This window comes from Eleutherodactylus coqui, chromosome 3 (assembly GCF_035609145.1).
Source record: "Eleutherodactylus coqui strain aEleCoq1 chromosome 3, aEleCoq1.hap1, whole genome shotgun sequence".
Taxonomy (NCBI): domain Eukaryota; kingdom Metazoa; phylum Chordata; class Amphibia; order Anura; family Eleutherodactylidae; genus Eleutherodactylus; species Eleutherodactylus coqui.
In genome coordinates, this window is record NC_089839.1 from 153,555,390 (window position 1) to 153,567,876 (window position 12,487).

Here is a 12,487-nt window from a genome sequence, read left to right on the forward strand (position 1 = left end):
CACAATATATTTCGTATGGGCGGTGTTTTCATATGCACCCCCATTATAAAACAGAGAGTGGGAATTAAAAAAAAAAAAGTCACACTGCATGACCATGTGCGTGTGATACGTGGGCATGCGCAGTACATTTAGAGCCATACGCTGTCTCTGCCGGTAGACCCGCTATTTACATATACTGGTAAAACGCTGCGGGGAGACAGCCATGGGCATGAGGCCTAAAGCAGGAGGTTAGAAAGGAGCTCAAGACATGAAAACAAGAGAACAAAGTTTAAGTACAATATTCAAAACTCTGTCACCTCTAAAACAGATTAATAGGTGTACTGTCAGGACCGACGGCTCCCGGGGCCTCCGTGCTTGCACTGCCGGTCCTGTCACCCAGGCAGCAGGGGTGCGGCGCAGAGGAACCCCTGTGTTGGTGACTTCCTCTGGCCGCCGTTGTCATGTACGCCGACGGGTTGCTAGGGACGTGGTGGGCGCGGCCCCGCACCGTGTCTCTGTCCCTATGGCAGCCAGGGGCATGTCCTCTTTCTCCGCCTGTCCAGCAAGTGCTGGGAGCGGTGTTTCCAGCGCCACTTGATTGGCTCCTATCAGCTGCTGGAGCTGGAGTTCTGACAGCATTTAACCCCTTAGTGACGGAGCCAAATTTTGGAAATCTGACATGCGTCGTTCAACGTAGCATAACTCCGAAAAGGCTTTACATATCCAAGTGATTCTGACACTGTTTTTTCGCCACATGTTGTACTTCATTTTGGTTGTAAAAAGAGACCGATAGAATTTGTGTATATTTATTAAAAGTACCAATATTGGAAACATTTAGAAAAAATTGTCATTTTTTTCACATTTTCAACTGTAATATCTCAAATATGTCCAAACATACCGTACAAATTTTTGATAAGATATATATTTCCATCTGTTTACTTTATTCTGAATGCACGCTTGAAAAATATTACTTTTCAGCATTTTGAGGAACACTTTGTTTTCCTGCACCAAGCCAAGTTTGCAAAGGCTCATGAGTGTCAGAATAATAGATCCCCCCCCAAATGACCCCATTTTAAAAACTACACCCCTTAATGTATCCACTGAGGGGTGTCATGAGTATTTTGATCCCACCGTTTTTTTTCAGGAATTAATTATATTTAGTGGAGAAAAAATAAAATTTCATATTTTTGCAAATCTGTCATTTTAAAGACATATTTTTTTCCTATATTGCCCATGAAAATGAGGATTTACACCCCAAAATGGATACCTCCGTTCCTCTCGTGTTCAGAAATATACCCATTATGGCCCTAATCTTATGTCTGGATGCACAACGGGGCCTAAAATTAAAGGCGTAGTCGGTGTCTTTCAGAACATAAATTTTGCTTGAAGGCGTTTTAGGCCCCATAGCACTTTTGTAGAGCTCTTGAGCGGCCCAAGCCATAGAGAACCCCCACAAATGACCCCATTTTGAAAACTAGACCCCTTAATGAATTTATCTAGGGGTGTACTACCAATTTTGACCCCACAGTTTTTGAATGAATTCTAGCAAAGCAAAAGGAAAAAATTGGGATTTTCGTTTTTTTGTCAATTCTGTCATTTTAAAAACAGCTTTTTTTGTACAGCACACATGTGAATGAAGTATTGCACCCCAAAATGGATACCCCTGTTTCTCCCGTGTTCAGAGACATACCCATTGTGGCCCTAATCTTTTGTCTGGATGCAGAACGGGGCCCAAAATGTAAGGAGTAGTCGGTGGCTTTCAGAACTGAAATTTAGCATGAAGGTGATTTAGGCCCCATTGCCCACTTGTAGAGCCCTTGAGCGGCCAAAACGACAGAGAACCCCAACAAATGATCCCATTTTGAAAACTAGACCCCTTAACGAATTTATCTAGGGGTGTACTGTGTATTTTTACCCTACAATTTTGAATAAATCTAAGCAAAGCAGTAGGAAAAAATTACAATTTTCATTTTTTTGGTTGTATCAATTTAAAAGCAGTTTTTTTGTACAGCACACATAGGAATGAAGACTTTCACCCCAAAATGGATACGCCTGTTTGTCCCGTGTTCAGAAACATACCCATTGTGGCCCTAATCTACTTAAAGGACACATGGCTAGGCCTATAATGGAAGGAGCACCCGTTGGATTTCAGGGTACATCCGAATAAATTCCAGGCCCCATCGCTCACTTATAGAGCCATTGAGCGTCTAAAACGATAAAGAACCCCCTCAAATGACCCCATTTTAAAAACTAGACCCCTTAACGAATTCATCTAGGGGTGTACTGCGTATTTTGACCCCACAGTATTTTAATGAATCTAAGCAAAGCAGAAGGAAAAAATTAAAATTTTCATTTTTTTGGCAATTTTGTCAATTTAAAAACTGTTTTTTTTGTACAGTGTACATAGGAATGAAGACGTTCACCCCAAAATGGATACCCCCGTTTGTCCCGTGTTCAGAAACATTCCCGTTGTGGCCCTAATCTAATTATAGGACACATGGCAAGGCCTGTAATGGAGGAAACACCCGTTGGATTGCAGGGCACAACTGAATAATTCCAGGCCCCATTGCCCACTTGTACGGAATAAAAATTGACACCTTAATAAAATCCTCCCACCCCCACACACACTCCGCGCCCTTTTCGGCGTTTCCCAAATCTTAGATAAAAGTAATAATGTGGACTGTGCAGGATTTCCGAAGACAGGGGTAATTACGGAGGCTGGTTGGGATGGGTACATGAGGCAATAAAACCGGGTATCCCCCTTCCTCTCATGCTTTTTGGGGGTATTTCGTGACCTCAGTAGCGGGTATGGGGTGTAAAAAGTGCCGCTCTGTGAGTCTCTGTAAGCTTGCGGAGGTGCGGCAGTCTCACACAGAAGACGCTCAACAAGCTGCTCCTGGAACTGCAGGAAGGCGAGCGTTCCCGGGGCTTCTTGTAAATGACGTATTACAGGTAGCAGTCTGAATAACGCCGGGCTCACACGGCCGTAGGTGGAATCCGCTTGCGGAGGCCCGCAGCGGATCCCAGCTGTGAGCCGGCCGTGACCCTGCGTACGGCTATGTAATGTACTGCGCATAACTGCCTACTCACACAGGCGGTCATGCGCAGTACATTTCTTTTTTTGTTTGGATTTCCCACACCGTCATTAGCGATGACATGGGTACCCGCAGCCCGTATACAATGTAGTTGCGTATAGGCAGCGGGTATATCCACGACCATGGAGCACAATGGGTTCTATGCTGCGGATAGCCGCGGTAAAATAGAACCTGCTCCGTTCTCTTTTCTGCGAGTGGATTACGCAATTCCGACCCGCTAATGTGAGCGGAATTGTGTAATCCAATGCGATTGATCAGCATATTACCGCGGATCAGACGCATGCAGAACCGTAATTCCTATCTAGTCATGTGAGACCGGCCAAAGGTAGATCGCTACCTTTTTATCACGTGACCGGGAACCGCTAAACGAGGCCACCCGTCACTGCTCCAGGCTCTCTGCGACCGTTGGTCGCTGGGAGCAAGGAGATTTTAAATTTCCTGGGCTCCCCGACTCCTGCGCATGTGTCCGGTGTTTTGCCGGCGGTCGCATGCGCAGAATCCGGGAAAGTTCACGGAAGAAGATCGCGTCGGGGTGCAAATACGGAGACCTCCGGTAAAAAGTTTCATCTCCTCTCACCGATCGCATCGGTGAGGGGAGATGAACCTTCACCCTTTTTTTACTTTTACGTGATCGCCATTATCCATTGGATAATGGCAAACACGTGATCAGGAACCGCTCACCGCTGCTCTCCGTGAAATCTCCAGGCTCTCGGCTAAGTTTTGTAGCCAGGAGCAAGGAGATTTTAAATTACGCTGGCAATCCACAGCTTTTGCGCATGTGTCCGCCACTTTGGCGACGGGCGCATTCACAGAAGCTGGGGTAAGGTCCGCGGATAAATCCGCGGGCCTTAGGTACGTCATTTCATCCTCCCTCACGGATATAATCCGTGGTGGGTGATGAGAATTAAGATTTTTACATTTTTTTTTTTACTTTTTAAACTTTTTAAAAAAACTTTTTTACACTTTTCTTTTACTTTACATGATCACTGTTATCCATTGGATAACAGTGATCATGTCCCTGGTGACATCCCTTTGCTCCAGGCTACACATGGCAGCCAGGAGCAGAGGGATTTTAAATTTCCCAGGGCTCGAGCCCCTCTGTGCACGCGCCCGATGATTGACATCGGGCACGCATGCGCAGACGGGGACTTCGGGTCCCGGGACATCGGGGAGGACTTAGGTGAGTATTTTCACCTCCCCTTATGGATCCGATCCATGAGGGGAGGTGAAACTGACACTTTTTAAAAACCTTTTTTAACTTTTTCGAGATCGCCACTATCCAATGGATAGCAGCGATCGCGGGCTACCTTCAGGAGCCGGGAGCCAGGAGATTTTAAATTTGCTGCGGGCTCCCGGGCTTCTGCACATGCGCCTGATGTCATCGTCTGGCGCGCATGCGCAGAAGGCCGGCGGCAGGTCCGGGAGGACCCGATCTCCGGGGGACACCGCGAATAAGCCGGGTGAGTATTTTTAGCTACCCTGATGGATCCGATCCATCAGGGCAGCTGAATATCTAACTTTTTACGCACTTTTCTTTACTTTTTTGCGATCGGCGCCGATCGCAATGCCGGGGGTGACTGCCCGCATCCTGGGATGACAGCTCCATGCTGTCGGCTACCTGCGGGCACCGACAGCATGGAGCTGTCACGTCCTCAGGCAAGTGGGCATTAATCCAAAGAGGACGCATAAAACTACGTCCTCTAGGATTAAAGCCCACTTGCTGAGGACGTAGTTTCCCGATGGGGCCATCGTTAAGGGGTTAAACCTTTCTGTTTCTTCCCTGTTTGCCAGTGTATGTTTGGTCTTCAACTGCACCTGTGTTTTTTGTTTTTTGACTCTCTGCTTTGACTCACTTGCTCTGCACCCGAATTTGTCTTCGCCTGACCCTTTCGTGCTGCGTTATCTCCCGGTGCCGATGCGGATTGCCTGACCTGTCTCTGTTTTTTTCTGTAGTCTGACTCCCTGCCCCGCTTCCCTAGTTAGCCTAGGGACTGTCACCCAGTTGTCGCCCTGGGGCCTAGCCCAGGGGGCAAGTAGGTAGGGACAGGGGTTACAGACAGTTTTTAGGGACTTCCCGTACCCGGATCCCAGTCCTTGACATATACATAGTATGTAAAGCGAATAAAAGACATATGTCCATCCAGTTCAGCCCTCCCCCCCCCCAATGTTGATCCAGAGGAAGGCAAAAAAAAAAAACCCTCAATGAGGTAGAAGCCAATCTTCCCCATTTAAGCGAAAATAATCCTTCCTGAATTCAATATGGCAATAAGAATAACCCCAGATCACTGACCCTTCTAAAGTTATTAATGATTATAACATATAATATTCTATCGGTCAATAAAAATGTCCAGGCCCCTTTTTTCGAGTTCGCCATCACCATGTCCTCAGGCAGAGAGTTCCATAGTCTCACAGCTCTTACAGTAAAGAACCTCCTTCTGTGTTGTTTAGAAACCTTTTTTCCCATGGATGTAAAGAGCGCCCCCTTGTTACAGTCCTGGGTATAATAGATGATGGGAGAGATTTCTGTACTGACCTCTGATATATCTATACATAGTTATTAGAGTGCCCCCTTGTTACAGTCCTGGGTATAATAGATGATGGGAGAGATCTCTGTGTTGCCCCCTGATATATCTATACATAGTTATTAGAGCGCCCCCTTGTTACAGTCCTGGGTATAAATAGATGATGGGAGAGATCTCTGTGTTGCCCTTGATATATCTATACATAGTTATTACAGTACCCCCTTATCACAGTCCTGGGTATAACCTCTGTACTGACCCCTGATATCGTTATACATAGTAAATAGAGGGCTGCCTTGTCACAGTCCTAGGTATAAATAGACTAGAATATTGCCCCCTCAGAACAGGTATATAACTACTATCATATTGCTCCTATGTACAAGAATACTAGTAATTATTAGAAAATAATGGAACCATGTGAGATGGGGGGGAGAGGAGAGGGGATCTCGCTTCCAGCGTGGGTGGAGAATGCCATGGGAGACCTTTGCAAATGTGACTGGGAGGTGGTGAGCGGAGATGCCACCCTGCCACCGGCGGCGGCAGGACACTAACAGGGTCAGCAGGAGCCCGCAGCTGTAAAATCTGAGACCGCTGGCGGGAGGAGAGTCACAGGGTCGCCAGCAGCTGACATGACAGAGGCTGCTAGGAAGCATACATGCCAGAGGGGCATGTACAGCTGTCAGCCTGGCCCTTCCCTACTGCTGTCACCGGCCAACCCATGTCTACACCCCTACTTCCAGTGTAGACAAGATACAACAGTATCAATACATATAAGGCACCCACTCCTTAGAAAGTATACAGAGGAAAAGGAGGAGTGGGGGGAGAAAAGAAGGGAAAAGAAGACAAAACATGTAGGCTCTAACAAATGACACCTCTCCTGTGACCTTACAATATCTGCACTCTGTATATTGGAGAGGGAGATATACAGAGACTTGTACTAAGCCAGCCCTTGATATCAATACTGCTGAGCTAACTCTGCTACACCAGGCAAAAAAATTTTTTTAAAGGATAAAAAGGCAGAAAATCTATGGAAGAGCTGCTTTATAAGATACATTCGCTGTAAAATGCCAAAAAACACAGCTTTGTCCAGACCAGACTAATGTCAATGATTTAATATATTGCTGTAGCGAGAAGTAACCTATATACAATACATCACAAATTAAAGGGGTTGTCCCGCGCCGAAACGGGTTTTTTTTTTTTTCAACCCCCCCCCCCCGGTCGGCGCGAGACAACCCCGATGCAGGGAGGTAAAGGAAGCTTACCGGAGCGCTTACCTTAATCCCCGCGCTCCGGTGACTTCAATACTTACCGCTGAAGATGGCCGCCGGGATCCTCTGTCTTCGTGGACCGCAGCTCTTCTGTGCGGTCCATTGCCGATTCCAGCCTCCTGATTGGCTGGAATCGGCACGTGACGGGGCGGAGCTACACGGAGCCTGCATTCTGCACGAGCGGCTCCATAGAAGATTGCAGAAGACCCGGACTGCGCAAGCGCGGCTAATTTGGCCATCGGAGGGCGAAAATTAGTCGGCACCATGCAGACGAGGACGCCAGCAACGGAGCAGGTAAGTAAAAAACTTTTTATAACTTCTGTATGGCTCATAATTAATGCACAATGTATATTACAAAGTGCATTATTATGGCCATACAGAAGTGTATAGACCCACTTGCTGCCGCGGGACAACCCCTTTAAAGCTCTCTCCAAACTCCTATTACAACAAAGTATATATATATATATATATATATATATATATATATATGTGTGTGTGTGTGTGTACGTCTGACACTACGTTGCATGGAGGATTTTATTATTCAAATGGGTCGATCTAAGGCAAAGCAAACGGACGTAATCCCAAATACGACCCCAAAATCGACCCTGGATAAAATGGCTACAACTAAGGAGAGGGCTTTGCTTGCTGCACCCCCTTCTCCCCCTGCCATATCACAACATGGCAGCCTCTCAGAGAGTGAAGCACCAATAATGGATTATAAAAGGCCGGCATAGAGGTGTCAAAACTAATCTCTCCCGGTATCCAAGAAACTTTGGCGACTACAGTTGCAGGCTCTCTGCGCCAGCTTTAAGAAGTAGCGGCTGCACATGGCAGCTGTGTGGAGAACATAGAACACGAAATTGAGACTATATCAGCAGAGTATGGTTCCGCATATAAATCTATAGATAAGCTGCTGAGTGTCAACAAGAAACTATGGGATCGACTGGAAGATTTAGAAAACAGATCGCAACGAAATAACTTGCGCACCATAGGAGTTCTGGAATCTTACTTACAAAAGGACTTGCGCCAGCTGTGCGAGCACACAATCTCAAGTGTACTCGGCATCATGCATATCTATAAAGTCGAACGTGCACACCGCTTGGGACCAGATGTCCGAACCTCAAGAGATAATACAACCTCCACTACAAAGATGTGTTCCAGACCAGTCATTGTGAAGTATCTGGACTATACTGATATATCCTTAATCTTGCGAAACTTTAAAAGCCACCAAAACTTATTGGACATCTTTGCAGATTATTGCTCAGAAGTACAGCGCAAAAGGAAGTCTTTTTCGCCAATTTGTTCCGCATTATACAGGAAGCGGCTAAAGTTTGCACTTCTATATCCAGCGATCCTGAAAATATACCATGCGGATGGCTCATGTCTCACATTTCACAACCCGGAGAGGCCTGAGAAAAAGCTTTGACTGACATTATCTTGAGTATCACCAGTCCAACGGGGAGAAGCACCCCCGTGCACATCACAGGACAACGGGGATTGGCAGGGAGACATCCTGAGTTGCAAGACTATATCAACATCAGGCCCAACCACATGAAGACTGAGAGGCGTGATGTATGTTGAAATACATGGCAGTTTTACCTGAAATGAGGACTGTTGCAGTGCAGTGGCCCAGTGGGTACTACAGAACACTAGAAGCACATTTGTCCTGTCTAACTTGTCTGCATGCCGTCCCTGGATACAGAAGGTGCTGTCTGTGGGAGAGACCCTGTGTCTCCCCTTCTGCTCGCATTGGCTGACACTCAGGCTTAATCTTACTGGTGCAGAGCCCCAAGGGTGGGAAACAAACATACAAGTCCTTGGGGCTAGTGGGCAGGTAGAGAGAGAGAGATGATAAAAGGAAGTGACGCAAAGCAGTTAGCAGACTCAGCCAGGTGTATGTGAGGAGAAGTTGCAGTTCCTGTAGAAGTGCTCAGCACGTTACCCTTAGCAGCCAAGTAGTTAGCCAAGGTAGAGTGTGGTGGATAACCCACTCCCTTGCTATTCTACAGCAGAGTTCCAGAAGACCCTTTCCGAGGTGCATCTTCATCAAAAGTGAGTTAGAGCTACCCGGTGAAATCAAAGCCAGGATCAGCATATAGTCACTAGTTTCTCTGCTTCACGAAAATACCTTCAGTTAAATTCATCTAACTTCACTAGTGGGGAAAATTGTCTAGTAAATCAGCCTTCAGCTAAATATTAGATAGAGCGTTGAAAATCAGTGAATCATCCAATCAATCCTACTGTATCTTGCCTGTCTTATATTGCATCCTTGTTCACAGAAAGTTCTAACGTTAACCTGTTTATTATCAATGCCAAGTTAGTAAAACTGCTCACTCATTTTACTAAACTGTACTGGACTGGTCTCCGTTATTTCTGCGTCATCATCACTCGGAGTGTCCAAATAGAGTGTGGCATCGCTGTAACAACAAAAGGCTTCCGGCCATACCAACTGTAAGTGCACAGGGGTGTTACAACCCCCAAATTTCTGGCATCTACGAACAGGATAGTTCCTTCTGTGTCCTTAACCATAATTCAAGATGTCGGTTGCGGAGAATAACCCTGCTGATAACTAGCCAGCTATCGTTGACCAGACAGATGCTGCTGAACCAGTCATCGTGCCTGCAGATTCAGCCCCTGCAACTGCTAGCAAACCCAGCTTTGTGCCGCTAATTATGCCCTATTGCTTAGGAGCGCCATAGCTACCTAAATAGTCGGCAAGGAGGAGTGTTCAGCGAGTTACCCTTAGCCAAGGTAGAGTGTGGTGGATAAGCCACTCCCTTGCTATTTTGCAGCAGAGTTCCAGAAGACCCTTTCTGAGATGCATCTTCATTAAACAGTGAGTTACAGCTACCTGCTGAAATCAAAGTCAGGATCAGCATATTGTCACTAGTTTCTCTGCTTCACGAAAATACCTTCAGTTAAAGTCATCTAACTTCACTAGTGGGGAAAATTGTCTAGTAAATCAGCCTTCAGCTAAATATTAAATAGAGTGTTAAAAATCAGAGAATCATCCAATCAATCTTACTGTATCTTGCCTGTCTTATATTGCATCTTTGTTCACCTGAGACAAAGCCCTCCATAGAAAGTTGTAAAGTTAACCTGTTGATTATCAATAACAAAGTTAGTAAAACTGCTCACTCTTATTTTACTAAACTATACTGGACTGGTCTCCGTTAACTCTGCGTCATCATCACCTGGAGTGTCCAAATAGAGTGTGGCATCACCGTGATGACAAAAGGCCTCCAGCCATACCAACTGTAAGTGCATTGGTGTGTTAAAGCAGGACTCTACTTGCAATGCCGCTTAGGCTACAAATATAAATATTCTATGTTTGAAGTTTAGCTTTAAAAAAATAATTTTTCTTTAATGGAGTTATTGCTTTAAACCTAAAAGTGGATTTTCCACTTCATTTAACTACCTATGTAATGTTTACAGGAGCAAAAAAATAATGTGATTCCTACACTGTCATAACCGTGTTGCGATAGGTAGATTTGACCCTAATGTTGTTCACAAAGTGGAAACAAAGGAGGTCAACTTATGCATTCTCTTTCTGGATTTATGCTAAGCATTCTTCGCTAAAAAAGACCGCATTTTTGTTCTGATTCTCCGCACCGTCATAGACGCGGCGTGGGAGAGTTTTTCTTATCGGGTTGTTGTTTCTGTTTCAGTTTTAGTTGTAAACAGGTGGATTTAGTGGTGTTCTATAGTGTATACATCTTCAGTATATAAGTAAATTTTATTATGCAAATTATCTCCTGGAACGTGAAGGAACTTAGGTCCCCGCAGAAACGTACGCTAATATAACGCCATTTAAAACTGTTAAAGACAGATATTGCTCTGCTCCAAAAAACGCATCTGACTGAGGCCGATTATTTCCACATGCGAAGGCTATGGGTGGGGGAAGTTTATTGGTCGCAATCCACTCAGATTTGACCCACAGCACACCTCAGGATTCTTCAGACCAGATAAAAAAGGGACTGATAAGTCCAATGGGTGCACGCCAACAGTATGGGGGTCAGAGCCTCCAGGGACCCCCCAAGATATATCGCGATCTCTCACACAAAGAATAGTGGCAGCATCCAGGGCGTAGTGCAAAAAACAAATACTTTATTCCTCCAAAAACATGCTACGTTTCGACCCTCATGCTTGATAAAGACCCCATGAGGGTCGAAACGTAGCATGTTTTTGGAGGAATAAAGTATTTGTTTTTTGCACTACGCCCTGGATGCTGCCACTATTCTTTGTGTGAGAGATCGCGAAAGTTTATTGGTCAGCAGCAAGTCAATCTAAGGCAGGGGTGTTGATACTTATTAAAAAAAGGACAAATTGGCTGCAAGTTAAACCCCCGGTGGTGTCAGATATACTGCAACAGTTAAAGGGGTTCTGTCAGCAAAATAAAAAAAATGTATACTCACCTGCATCTTGCTCTGCATCCCTGTAGTGTAACCTGTAAAAAGAAAAGAGTGAAAAAGAAAAACTAGATCACCTAATCCCGTTGTTGATCTCCCTCCACTATTTACCTGGTGCGTGAGGGGTCGGCTCTTGCACGCTGCTGCGCGCTCTTGTGGACCTGACAGTGTCTATCCTCTGCCATCCTCGGAGAGTCCACGGCGAGTCCACAGGGAGTTTTCAAGCGCGGGGAAGGGGGACGCATGCGCACTTGCCGTCGACTCTCCGTGGATAGGAGAGGTTAGATGCGGATAGGCCAATCAGTGGGCGACAAATCAGTACTGCCGCCCGGCATGGTCAAAACAGCAGCAGAAGCTGGAACTTTGCCAACTTCTGCCCTGCGATCGGAAAGCTGCAGGAGGGAAAGAAGAAGAGCAACAGCTTCCCAGTGACTGGCCCCGTACGGCACAGGTGAGTATGATTTGTTCTTTTTTCTGACAGAACCCCTTTGAAGCATCTTTTGCGAATGGAAAGATTAAAGATAGAGAAGTGTGCAGAATTTCAAGCTCCTAAATTCTTTAAAAAATGGCAGGCCTTTATAGAGAAGTTTCTAGATGCAAACAAGATCATTGCTTGTATGAGACCATTCAGCAACACAACTTGGTATTATATCCAGGCTGATACGAACCATTTAGGTAAATTAAAAATAACATAGTTAATAGTCTTTTGACCGTATAGAAAAACTGCTCTCTGGGAGATAATTAAAATCTTAAATTGTGAATTAATACCATTTTAAATTAACTAATAAAGAATCAAAGTAGACCATTTATGACACACTAATAATTTGCCACCTTTTATTTAGAAGACTTATTAAGTTTAGAGGTTAATAAGGGTTAATGCTATATTGGGTTTCCTTTTTTTAGTATTGCATCATATAAGGGCACATATGTGTGGGGGTATATATAGGTAAATGTGTGTATGCGTATATATATATATATATATATATATATATATATATGTATAAATATATATACTGTATAAAGAAGATAGAAATGAACACATGGAAGATATAATGTATGTATAACACACCACCCATACCCATTCCTAATTGATAATTGGGTCAATACGTACAGATTTTTTTTATAAATGATATATTCAAGTTTGGCGATATATGTGAGACACAGATTATGTATATGTGCAGACAGCAACGTATGTTGTGATATGGATACGTTGTGTT